Source organism: Ammospiza caudacuta, chromosome 2 (assembly GCF_027887145.1).
Source record: "Ammospiza caudacuta isolate bAmmCau1 chromosome 2, bAmmCau1.pri, whole genome shotgun sequence".
Taxonomy (NCBI): domain Eukaryota; kingdom Metazoa; phylum Chordata; class Aves; order Passeriformes; family Passerellidae; genus Ammospiza; species Ammospiza caudacuta.
The window spans coordinates 33,669,312-33,681,926 of NC_080594.1; the positions used below are offsets into that span (position 1 = coordinate 33,669,312).

General features: G+C 42.7%; 1 protein-coding gene across 3 annotated transcripts in view; it reads right to left on the bottom strand.

The window, feature by feature from the left end:
* The window catches only part of TEAD4 (TEA domain transcription factor 4), a 49,922-nt gene that overhangs the window by 36,434 nt on the left and 873 nt on the right, over positions 1-12,615 (bottom strand). For 2 of the 3 annotated variants that reach the window (XM_058825056.1, XM_058825054.1), the window contains exon 3: positions 4,955-5,009. The exons of the other annotated variant lie outside the window; for it this stretch is intronic. The gene's annotated coding sequence lies outside the window, so the exon portion shown is untranslated. The remainder of the gene's footprint in view (positions 1-4,954; positions 5,010-12,615) is intronic. 3 annotated transcript variants of the gene reach the window in all.

Below are 12,615 nucleotides of genomic sequence, written 5' to 3' on the forward strand. Positions count from 1 at the left end.
AAATTCCTTCGAGTTTCCTCTGCCTCTCTGCCCCCTCATCACTTTCTAGTCTCAAGCTATTAGATTGGCCACTGGGCAGGAGCAGAATTTGGTTTCTCATTGAACCTAAGCAGGCAGCTGCTAGCTCTTGAAAACTACAATAAATTATACTCTACTTGTAAATGCCTACAGGAGAGGCTGAAGCCTTTGAGTGGAGCTGCTGAAACACTCATTGAGAAATTTACTTCAGACCACACAGACACTTCTAGTCAACCAGGCAGGAGATAAACGGCTTCTAAAGACACAGATAATTCTTCTGCCTTAATCCCAAAGCTATTTGTTTATCATTTTAATAGCTTTGTTATCTGGGCTACAAAGAATGTTCACAAACCAACATTTGAGAATCCAGCCAGAGTTCAAAACTTCCCTCCCTCTTCCCTCTCTCACTGAGCTGGGTAGCAAGAAAATGAGAATAAGGACTGCTTTTCCAAAAGCAGCAGAATCAACAAACCTGCACTGAACATGAGGAAGAAGAGAAGTCTGACATGGCAACTCTCTAGCTCAGAAATATCACAGTGAAAATGTAAACAGGAACAGAGTAGAAATTTGGGTGTTGTATTTGTCAAAAACTAGTCATTAAAAAAAATATACATGCAGTAGTTGATATAGGGGAAAAACAGTCCATTCATTCAAGCTCAGAACTTCAAAAATTCAGGGCTCATAGCTCCAGAAACTTTTCTGACAAACATTTTTCAAGTCATTCTTTAGTTTCTTACCTCTTTGGATTTTGTGTTTTTTAAATCTTCTCCAAGACCATAATCACCAGATTTTTTTTATAAAAGCTGAAATTCTTGCAGCACTTTAACATTTCAAAACCTGAAATTGTAAAGATTTGGCAACACTGGCTCTCAGAAGGTTTTGCTGCTCCTTAATGACTTTAGACAGCAGCAAATACATATTTTGCATCTCCAAAAGCTAAGGAAATAAGACAACACTGTGCCTTTGACTAATTTCAATACAGACAATATAAATTAAACAAATAATTAGACACAGTCTGCTATTCAGGATTTTAACAAATGGTGCACAAAGACATTTAGAAAACCCAGTATATGACTTATTTCCTGTGAGAGTATTTGAAACACACAAATCACTGGAATGGTCTACCGCAGCCCATCCATTCATTTCAGCACCTACATGAGATTATTCCAACCCTCTTGATCCATTTAATGAACTTGGAAAGAAATAATACAATGGGAGGTGAGAGGGGCAGAGAGGGGAACACACACTTGGCCTTTTACCACTGGGACAGACATCCCAGCACACTGTGAATGGCACCAAGGTCAGCAGTGTGACTTAAGAGACCCTGAAATAAAGGGTAACAATTTCTTCCCTCCCCAAACATTCCCCCTGTCACTGACAGATGCTAATAAAAAAATTACATGGGTATTTAAGAGATTGTCCTGCTGGGGAATCCGTGTAGTGGAGTAAGCTTTCCACAGGGAGACACTGACAGGGAAAGAGAAGTTACCTGCTCCAAATCTTCCTTTTGTATTTCCCCAAGCACCCCTAGTCCCTGGAGGCTCTGCAGACCCTCCACAGTTAACACACACATCAAAATATCCACAAACACAAGGCCCAGGCTGGTTGTAACTTGTGGTGACAGGCTGAAAAACAGAGGGTTCAGAACGAAACCCAAGGTGTGACAGCAAGTGCGTTCATCAAATCACCTGCACTGGGAGCTGTAAATCTCACAGGAACCAGCAGGTTTCACACCAAGTGAAAACATCTCCAGCTGCTCAACTACAAGGCTCCCAAAGCCACAGTCACTGGAAGCTGCAGGTCTGCTGTCAGGCCAAATCCCCCAGCAATGCACACAGGCAAAGTCATCTCCTAGGGGATGAAGGACCATCATGACCATAAAAAGCATCTGCTTTGAATCCAGTTATTTTCATCTCCTTAGTGTCCATGCTGACACAGGGGAATACCTAGCAGATGATTTCATCATGGCACACTCTTAAGTTGAAACTCAATAAATATCTGAAGCATATCTCTGAAGCATAACTCTCCTCCCCCCATCACACACCCTGATCATTTCATATTTTACAAGGCTTGGCATCTGCACTAAGAGCTTTTGGTGACACAGGAAACTTTGGGTCCATTCTAATTCAAGCTTCAGAATAACTGGAGGAGAAAACATGTCCTATTCAGTGCAGTGTCAACTCTCCAGACTCTTCTCCAAACCTTAAAGAAAAGTTGCACTGACTTGACTTGAGCAGATGTCATTAGTACCTTAAGAGAAATCCACAAAGCCAGAGACAGAATACGTGAACTTTCTCTCACATTAGTGTAAATCAAGGGAGATGTGGAACATAATAGCAGTGACAGAAGAAATTATATAAGTCTTGAAGTGATCAGACACTTTTTTTTAATGCTTATTACTTTTCCTGCTTTGCCCAGCAATGTTAGTTTAATCTCAAGTTACAGCAGGTCAGCAAGAACCAAAGTGTGCTATTGTGGTCAATTCCAGCTTTTCTGCACCTTGGGTCCTGATTCTGCTTACCCTTCTTGGTACTAAAGCTATCCCTGATGGATGATGAAAAATGGGGACCCATACAGATTCTAAAATCAAGGATGTTTGGCCATTTTCAGCTAAAACCTCTGTAATTACTCAGATTACAAAGCACACTAGCAACACTTTTACTTTGATTTGATAACTTCTGAAGAAATTCCATAGACTGAAATGGCCATGGAAATCCTTATAACTCTGTGCCTCTGGATCACTAAGATGCCAAAGGCTTAAAAGGCCTGCAAAGTTGTCTTAAATAATGTTGCTTAACTAGTAAGGCCCATGTGCAGTCCCAGGCAATGCTCTGTGCCAGCAGCAATAGCAGTAATTCAGGGAGCTCTGGTTGAGTGCTATCTGATCTCCTGGTCTCTGCTTTGGCTCAACACTTTCAAGCCTTCTGTTTCCTGCACTGTTGATCTGAACTCGGTGGCCAAGATGACCACTCATTAAAGTAAGCAAAGCAAACTAAAAAAGAAGCAGGGGGTTAAACCCTGTGCTAAATGACTTTATTAGGATGGCAAACTGGAAAACTGGCAGTGGAATTGCTTCCCACTGAACGAGCAATCAGGTAAAAACCAGGGGATTTTTCAGAAGCATGAGAATGCTGAAGGTCTTATTTATAAGAAAAGTTTCTATAATATTCATGAATAACATCTTTAACAAAATACAAATGTTTCAGTTAGCATCTACTTTCCATTTGCTTCAGCCTTCTATTTAATAGTAACTACATGCATACAGCCTGGTAACTTTAATGGTGATTTGTATTACCAAATGTTCTAATATTACTAAATATTTTAGTACTTGTTAAATTTTTTAAGGTTCTGCCTGTGCAAGAGTTTGTAATCACAAAGCTCTCTTCTGATGTGGAGGGAGTTTGATTCTGAAAGCACTAAACAGACATCCTAAACATGCTCAGACAATTCCTTTCCCATCTGAATTCCCTCACCAGGCACAGTTCTGAGGAACAGAGTAGTCAGAGGATGTTGTCCCGTGTTCATAAGTGCAAGTTTTGCCAGAGGTCACAGGGCTTGGTGTTCTTTCTCTTGGGATTCCTTTAGCCTGAACTTATGCCCCACTCCTTGCCGTTTGTACTTCCGCGGTTGTACCTTACAGTTTTCTTTATCTTGATCTCATTCTTATTTTACCCAGAGATGATTACGTATCTTTCTTTGTGGGGTACAGTCATGGGTTCTCCCCCAGGTTCCAAGACACAAGGCCCCTCAGAGCACATCCACCTCCTCACCACAGTATCTCTATCTTCCTTTCTTATGTTTCCCTCTGTCCAAATACTATTTCTTACTCACTCTTGCTCCCTGTTTTTCTTTCTGCCATGGTCATTTCTTATTGAGTTGCTCACAAAGCAAAACCATGGAGAAAACACAAAAATCTTTCAGCTCCAGCAGCTTTGGTTGAAGTGTTCCAATTCTGATAATTTCAACACTAACCCTCTTTCCTTTCACACGTGGTATCTCATTGAGATTCAGAGATCCTGCAGGGCTAGACAGCTGCCAAGAGCCCTTCAGCAAGGTCTTATTGACAGGGAGCACATCTTTAAACAGACTCCACAGTCTGACACATCTGCTTTCTAATATTAATCCCTCAGTCATTTCTGTTGGTAACAGCTCCCTCTTAAGTGTTTGTGGCAGCTGCTCAACACAAAATCATACTTTCCTGTGGATCTGAAAAATTGCAGCCAGCTGCCTCCAGTTGTTCAGTTTTCTTAGAGCTGCTCTGTCCAAGAGGCTCCCCCCAGCCCACGGCCACCCCCTGTCCCTGCTGGAATGGAGCACAGCACAGAGGGCAGAGGGTCCCCATTGAGTCACTCACCCCTCCCAGGCAGGGGCCCCTGCCAGCACAGCCCTGTGCAGTCCCACAGGCGGTTCCACTCCTGCTGCAGAGCTGGCTCCTGCTGCTGCTGCTTCACCCAGAGCATCCCTGCAGCCTCGGCCTCATCCACTGGAACTGCGGGCTGTGCCGCCAGGGATTGCTTCACCTTACAGGTGCTCCTGGGTGCCATTGAAATGCAAACAAACCCCAACAATTCCCGTATTCGCCATTCGGGTGTAACATGAGCCAAACACTCCTGCTATAGAGGATTCCAACCACATTTTCATATCTGATCAGCAGTCGGAAATTTTGCAAAAAAAAAAAAAAAATCAGTTCAGCCGTAACAGATGGTATCCTGCTTCTCAAACTATAAAGTTTATATATATATATATATATATATATATATATAAAAATAAGAAAACCTGGAAACAGGAGCAACCAGCCACTTGAACACCTAGCAAAAGAACTTACACAATGTAGTGACACAAGCACAAGGAGATTCGGGTTTAGGGAAGCAACAGTCTGAAATACTAAGAAACCTATTACTCAAGGTAATAGATGGAAGATAGCAGTCAAACTTACCAGAGGAAGAAGACTGGGAAATTCTATGGGACACTACAAGAATAGCTTAGTTCCTCTGAAAGAGAAAAATTAGTGCAATCAGTAGATGAGTAGCTCCCAGATGGTGCAACTCAAGGACTGCAGGAAAAACACACTGGAAAGGGAGAAGGTGGGGAAAGCAAGTATTTAACGATAAATAAGACTGGTGAAGGTTTGCAGACAAAAGAGGAAAAAAATATTGGATATGTTTATAGGGTCTCTACAGAAAAAAATTAAGAATGCAACTGAAGCAAGACCACTGAACCGTTCCTAGGAAGGTAACAGCACTTTTGCAGCACCAGACAGCAACGAGTTCCTCAGGCTCCTTAGGAGCTGCACTCCCATCATTACAGCAACCTGGAGACAGTGCAGATGGGTGGGTGCAGTTCACTGGGCCTCTTGAGGGCTTCACTCAAACACTCCAGAACAGCTTAGCCAGGGGCTGAGCCTGGCTGTCATCTCACTTTTTGCCTCAGGCCTCCTGCAATCCTGAGTAATGCCGGCTATTCCCTGTGAATAGCCCTATCCACCCAGGACAGCAGAGTAGTGCTGCATAATCCCATGAATAAAACCAGTTAAGATAAGTGCTACTGGCTGCAGAGGAGGTAAACGCTCTTAGCAAGCAGCAGTGCCAGGCAAGGAGGAAAGAACTGATATTTGCCTCTCTGTATTGGGCAAGGTAATAAACTCATTACATCCACAGGCTGCACGGTGAGATTTTTGTCTCTGTCTCAACACTGAGTAAGACTGGTTTACAAAGGAACAAGCACTACTCGCCTCAGATCATATCCAACAGGAGGCTGGGCTCCAGCTGAATGCTTGTCACACTGCCTAACACAAAATCAAGCTCGGTTTGTTTGCTGCACCGAAACTGCCTGCAGCAGCTGCTGTTCAAAAGGCACCTGACTTCCCGAGCAAAGCAAAACAACTCTGAAATTATTGCAGCAGCTAGCTCTGGCTGAAACAGAGAGAGGATGTAGTGTCCAGCAGAGTGATATAAATCAAAGCAAGGAGAGAGGAGGACTTCTATCAGTGCAGCCCTGGATAATGCAGTCAAACAGGATGTGATGAGATAAGGCTGTGTGTGGCCTTGCACACCATCCAATCAGTTACATTTGAGATAAAGGAAACAGAGCACAGAGCCTTGCTGCCCTAAGGAGGGGAGGAAAAACCCCACAACCCAACAGCAAAACCCGAAGGCCAGCTCTGATCCCACAGTGTGGATGTGGCCAGCTCAGGGGTCGGTCCTGAGCCATGGGCAGCTCCTGCCCAGCTCCCACGTACAGGCCGCATCACAAGGCCACCGGCCTGGGACTGACAGAGTGACTACGGGCGATTCATGCCTCAGCTGGGAGAGAAAAACCAGCCAGCAAGGGCAGCCGAGATTGACACTGCCAGGTTGTGCTGGGACGGAGCCACGCGCTGGGCTGGCCCCAGCTCCCAAAGGAACAGAGGAATTCCTGGGGAGTCACTGTTATCTCCCATGTGGGAACTGTTCCCAGAGCTCCCATTCTCCCTGACTTTCCAAGACATGTGGCATGTGTTTCACAGCTTCCCAAAGAGATGAAGGTTGTGGCAGGGTGAAAATGGTTAGCCACCCTGGTGCTAGCAGCAGCAGCCCCAGGAATCATTCTCCCTGGAGCTGGTAAGAAAGCAAGGAACCAGGAGGGAGTCAAATAATCAACATCCCTTCACAGAAGCATTGGTAGTGTCAGCTAACACAGGAAAATTGGAACTGTCCCTTTAGGTACAGGCAAGTGTAGATATTGACTGACTAAAATGAAATGAGAATGACCAAGCCAAGCTAGAGACAAAAAGAAATCAAGTTGAGCATCTTCCCAAAGAGTATTATTCACTTAATCATTAAAATATAGGGAACTTTCAATAGCAACTTAAAAAACCTTGCTCCTAAACTTGCAGAAGCTCAGTTCTTCTGAAAATCTCACCAATGGGCTCAAAAGCCCTCACTTTACCTATGGAAAAAAATAAGAGGATGAAGATGTAAGTGAACCATCCAATAGAAAAATCAGAATAAGGGTAAAATCTAGACACAAACTTCAAGGCAAGAAAAGGTTAACTTTAAAAGTGATTTGCAATTGCAAGTGGTAACTTCAGAGGGGGTCATGTCTAGAAATAGAGGATATTTTAAGGGTTTGCTGACAAGTAACACTAAGCTGAGACTCATAATGCCCACTTCATGATATCAAAACAAAATTCTTATTTCCTAATCCTGCCTCCTGTTCATGACATTTTTCAATCTCTTCTCTAGGGCTCAAAGATAGATGCTCCAGCAAAGCCTCACAACTGTGACACACCTAGCTCCCCATGACACTAATGGCAGAACTGAACATGAGCTCAGACAAGAGACAGATATTTGCAAATTTCATCCAATGCAGTGAAAATGTCTAGCTCCAAAACCCTAGTCAGACTCCAAGAAAAGAAATAGCTGAACCTGGGCTATGAGACTTCCAAGAGAATGGGCAGACAGTGATGACACAACCCATGAATGCAGTCAAATTTCCCTTTCTGTGGTGCTTGCAGGTGGTCTGTGTTGTGGGCATGGCCTGTCTGGTCAGGACTAAGGCGTCTACTAAAGGCTCAAGACAAATGCAAATCACTAACAGGCAGAACAGGTATATAAAGTGGGACCAAGGCTCAGTGCTCTTTCGAGTTTCCCTCCTTCAGTCAACCAATTACACGTGTGCTTTGATTTTAGTAGAAATCAGGCATGAGCTCAATGGGGTTTGATGCTTTTTGTAAGGCAATGCCTAAGCAAAGAGCAGCCACAATGCAACACCTCCATCAAATGAATGAAGCCTACCCATGGGGTATCCAGACAGCACCCCAGCTCAGTTTTGGGGTACACACCGCATCTGCATCATGCAGCAGATCAGCATTCACTGCTTACACATTCAGTTCTCAAGGCTGACACTGTGAAAGCCAATGTTTCTGTAAAACAGTGTGAAATTTCCTAGCTAACACACACCAGACACTTCTGCCAGATTCCACTGCTCCTACCAGTTTTATACATGACACCGTAAAGCCATCCTCAACTCAGACCAGTGTAATTTGGAGTTCAGAACTCTTTCCTCTCTCTAAATGTGGCATAAACCTGCAATCATCTCCAACCTGCTGAACACAGAACAATTTCACAGAAAGCATATTAAAATAATGAGAATCTGTAATTACAACCCCAAACCTCAAGCAGGAATCAGTTAAAAAATAATAATTAAAAAAAGAAATGTCAAAAACTGAAAAACAAACCTGTCCTCAGATATTACAGGAAAGTATGAACCTTCTGATTTATCTCTTTGCCCTTCCAGACCCTTCTTGCCAGGAAGGTCAACAGGTTATATACCTTCTGCTGGATTAATCTACAGGAGAACAAGGGCAGCTAGCCAAGCAAAACTAGATTCTTAAAGGGACACAGCCAACCACAGACTCTGCTCCAGTTTTTAAAGCATGTCCTTACAAATAAAACCTGTGACCAAAAGCAGTGGAAAAAGGTGCTGATGCTCTGTTTTTCAGTTTGCATACTGGATGGATAGAAGCAGAGATTTACATGTTCTACCTGCAGTTATTCTCTTCTGATTACATAAATCCTCCACAAACTAGTGGAGGCAGAGAAATAAATATATTTTTATTAATTTCATAAAGACAATTCAAAGAGCAGTGAGTGTGCTTGGACATAATCTCCTTACACAAACCTCTCTTTTACACCTTATTTTTCCCCTTAAGCTGACAAGATTTTCAAACCAAAAGATCTGCCTAAGTCCTGCTAGTCTGGTACAAATGAGCTTTATTTCAATGAGCTTACAGAGATGTACGACCAGGTAAAATGAACTTAGGACATATTAATAAATCCTCCCTTTCCATTTCAGCATACACCTGCTTCACATTCTCTTGACATTTCCTCTTTAGTTCAAGCAGTCCAGGTTACAAGAGATTACACTCTGGCTGGACATCTAGCATTAATAGTTACCATACTGCTGGAAGGGAGGCACTCCAAGGGCTACACTGATTTGTTTTCTCTTTGGCAATAGCAGAGCAGATGTTCTGAAGGCTTGCACTCAGGCTCTGAAAGCCACTGGCACTCATGTCTCAGAAATACAGGAGGGTAAAACACCTACCCTTTGGCAATCACATTCTAACCAAGGTAAGAACAAGGTAATTATAAACCTACAAGAGAACAGAAAAACAGAGCCAGTGACTCAGCCAGTAGCACCAGGAACTGGAAAACCTGCCCCTCCCTAGCAGGAAAACGTCTAATTCATATGGTGTTAAAAACAAAGGGGAGTGACTGCATCATCTCCAGAAAAAGGAGGACCCAAGGGGCAGGAACAATAAAACCAAAAACCTACCAAACCCTCCCCCCATCCCCAAAAAACCCCAAGAACTCAAAACACCACCACCTACCCTTAAAAAACTCTTTCTAATAATCTAGTCTCAGATCCTGTAATGAGCTCCATGCATGCCAACTCATGGCTTTTTTACAAGGCTGTACAAAGGAACATGCTGGGCATTTACTTAGTTGGCAGAAGTTGCAAATATATGAACATCCGTTACTGTAAATCCTAATAAACCTGATTGCTCCTCAAAGGAAGATAGAAATGCTGTGAAGGTAAAGAATGAAAAGAACACAGTGACCAAAGCAATAAGTTTAGATTTAAAATAGCATTTGTTACTCTCCACAGAAATCACAGCAAAAAATTACTTCAGATTGGCTTGGAGAGCACTGATCATATTGCTAGAAAATTGAATAATGGCTTCAAAACTATGCATAATTATATATATGATATATGAGAGACAAACAGAATCAACAGATACAGAGGGCATCTACTGGGATGCTGCAGGCATCTTTGCTAGTCCAGCTGTCTTTGACATCTTAATTAAAGATCTAAGGTTGACTCAAAGTAATGTTAAAGAAACTTGCGAGTGATACAGAATGAAGTTTACAAGCACCAGTGGGTAGAAATAATTCAAAGGGTGTTAGCGTAAAAAAGAAAACAAAAGAAGCAAGGGAGACAAATAGGACTATGTTGGAAAAGTAATGCAAAGAAAACCCAGAGATAAAATCAAGGAAAAAGCCCGGCCAGAAGCAGGAGCTAAAGACAAGCAAGAGTGAGAATGCTGAACAAATGAGAGAATTGTCTGCAAAGCAAATGCTTCTGCAAAATGACCAATGTGACTTTAATCTGCCTGGGCTCAGATATCACTTCAGGCAAGGAAGAGAGATGAATCACTCCAACTCCTGGAATATTGGATCTCATTCTAACAAAGAAACACAGATAAACTGAAGAAAGTGTAGAGTATAAAACACCCCCGATAATTAGACCTAGAAAATTGAAAAATATTATTATTATACCCTGATTAGTAGCTTGTAAGAACTTAGGAGATGTAAATGCAGAGAGAAATAATAACCAATCATTTCAGAGAAATACACACCAAGGCAAAAACTGCTGCAGTAGAGTAAGAAAACTTTTCTGATGTACACAGGGTGACGGAAAACTTGCCCCAGAAAACTTTTACATGCCATGGGGGAGTGGGAGGGAAGAACCAAACTAAACCCCAAACCTAACAAATGAACAAAAGACAAACATGAGCTATGGACAAAGTATAAGAGATCTTTAAAAAGACGTAATACTAAATTTTACATTTTTAAGATAAGTCATGGTCAGATGAAACAGAAAACTGTATTGCTCTCACAGGAGCTACTGTAAACATGGTCCAAAGAACTACTTCTGGTAGGGAAAAATGGCAATGTTGTTAAGAAAATGTCCCCAATCTTCTCCCACCCTTCCCCTCCGAGTCACAGCACCTCCTTCTCCAGACACACCAGCACATGACCATATGATTAACTTGACTGGAGAACAGACAGATGTGGCTGAAAACCAACTTGTAAAAGTGATAAAACTTGCTAAGAGCGTTACTTTTCCTCTGGATCAGTCCCGGGGCAGCGAACAGCAGTGCCAGTGTCCCTGCCCGTGACAAAGCACAGAGATGTGACAAGTAAGGAAATGGGCACTTTGAGGCTCTGGGGACACCTCCACAGCAGTGCCAGCAGAAACCTTTGTGGATCCACCCCTTGGCTTCCACTGGGATGGAACCAAGAGCTGAAAGATACAGAATAGGACACGTAATACCAAGGAAGGAAAGCTGTGAATAAGCATGCAAACAGAGTTCAAAGCTGTAACTATGGGAAACAATACTTTTCAGCAACCCTCTCAAAACTCTACTTACTCTGCTTGAATTCTGTGAAACTACTACCTGAGTAAAAAAACCAACAGCAACTGTGATTTCATGCAAGCCACAGACAAGATACTGTGACACGAAGCCCTTTTTCTCTTTTAAGCTTGGCAGAACTATTTTCATACCATTTTCCCACAGATGTTCTTCAGTACAGCAACATTGAAATGCTTATCACAATAATAACCTTCAAAACAATTGGTAGCATTAATTTAAAAATAAAAAATAGTGCAGGATCCAAGACAGCAGAGAAATTCCTAGTAACCATTCTCACGAACATTTATTTGCTTCCAGGATCCACCTCCAAGAGGACACAAACAATGAGCTGATAGCCCGGTTTAGAGATTGATAAGTCGGTTGAATGCTCAAGTTTGAGGGAGCCATTCCCACTGGGATTTAGGAAAACCTGAAAAGGCGACTGCACCCACTGCAAAACAACCTGAAAATGTGATTGGCTGTCCTTCACTCTGCCAACCCGAATTCCAGAGAAAACCAGAGTCCCTTAGCATCCAGCAGCCCTAATAAATAAATCCCTCTGTATTCACTACAGGGCGATCCCAGGCTCATCTCTGTCATGAGAACAAGCTATCGAAACCAAGAGGCTTTAATTGCACAGGTGAGAGTAGAGCAGCATCAGCCCAGCCCCAGCACTTGCTGTGTCCCCACTGTGCTCTCCCCTTGTTCTGCTCCTCTCGCTCCTCCCCGTTACTCTCTGCCCCGTCCTGCTGCCCACTTCCTTCTGCGGGAGAACAATAAAACCTCTCACATCCACCCAGGCAGATGGACAGACAGGTGAACCAATGCCCCGCTCACCCTGCACACAGACACCGCCATCAGGTCCTGGCAAAGCCGACCTGTCCCCAGCAACAGGAAAAGTGAAAAATAAATCCAATCCCTAAATCTCCTTTCCTCCTGTTCAGCCCGCTGCACTTCACAAGTATTTTGCATCGCTTATTTGTAGAGGAGTCGCAGAACCCAACTCTTAAGGTTAGAAAGTAACATGAGTGTAACTCCAGGTTAAACAAAAACAAAGTTGTAATTAGTTGTGGTTAGTTCTGAGTTTTTCTTTGTTTTTGTTAGGGTTTTTATTTAACATATGTGATCGTTCACTATAAAATACTTTACAGAAGTCCGTAAAATATGTGGAGTTACACTTCTTCCCTCTTCTGCAAAAAAAGCCTCATCTTTAGCATCTCATGCAAGAAACTGTTTAAACGGAATTATCTGCACAAGATAAAAGATTACTCCGGAAAGGTTTTTGTTTGGGGTTTTTTGTGTGTGCTCGGTTTGTTTGGGGTTACTTTAATCCTTTCCTGTGGCATGCCACCAAAACTCAACTCTAACTTCAGAATAAATGAACTGGGAAAACATCCCCCCATCTTTTGGTAAATGCCCTA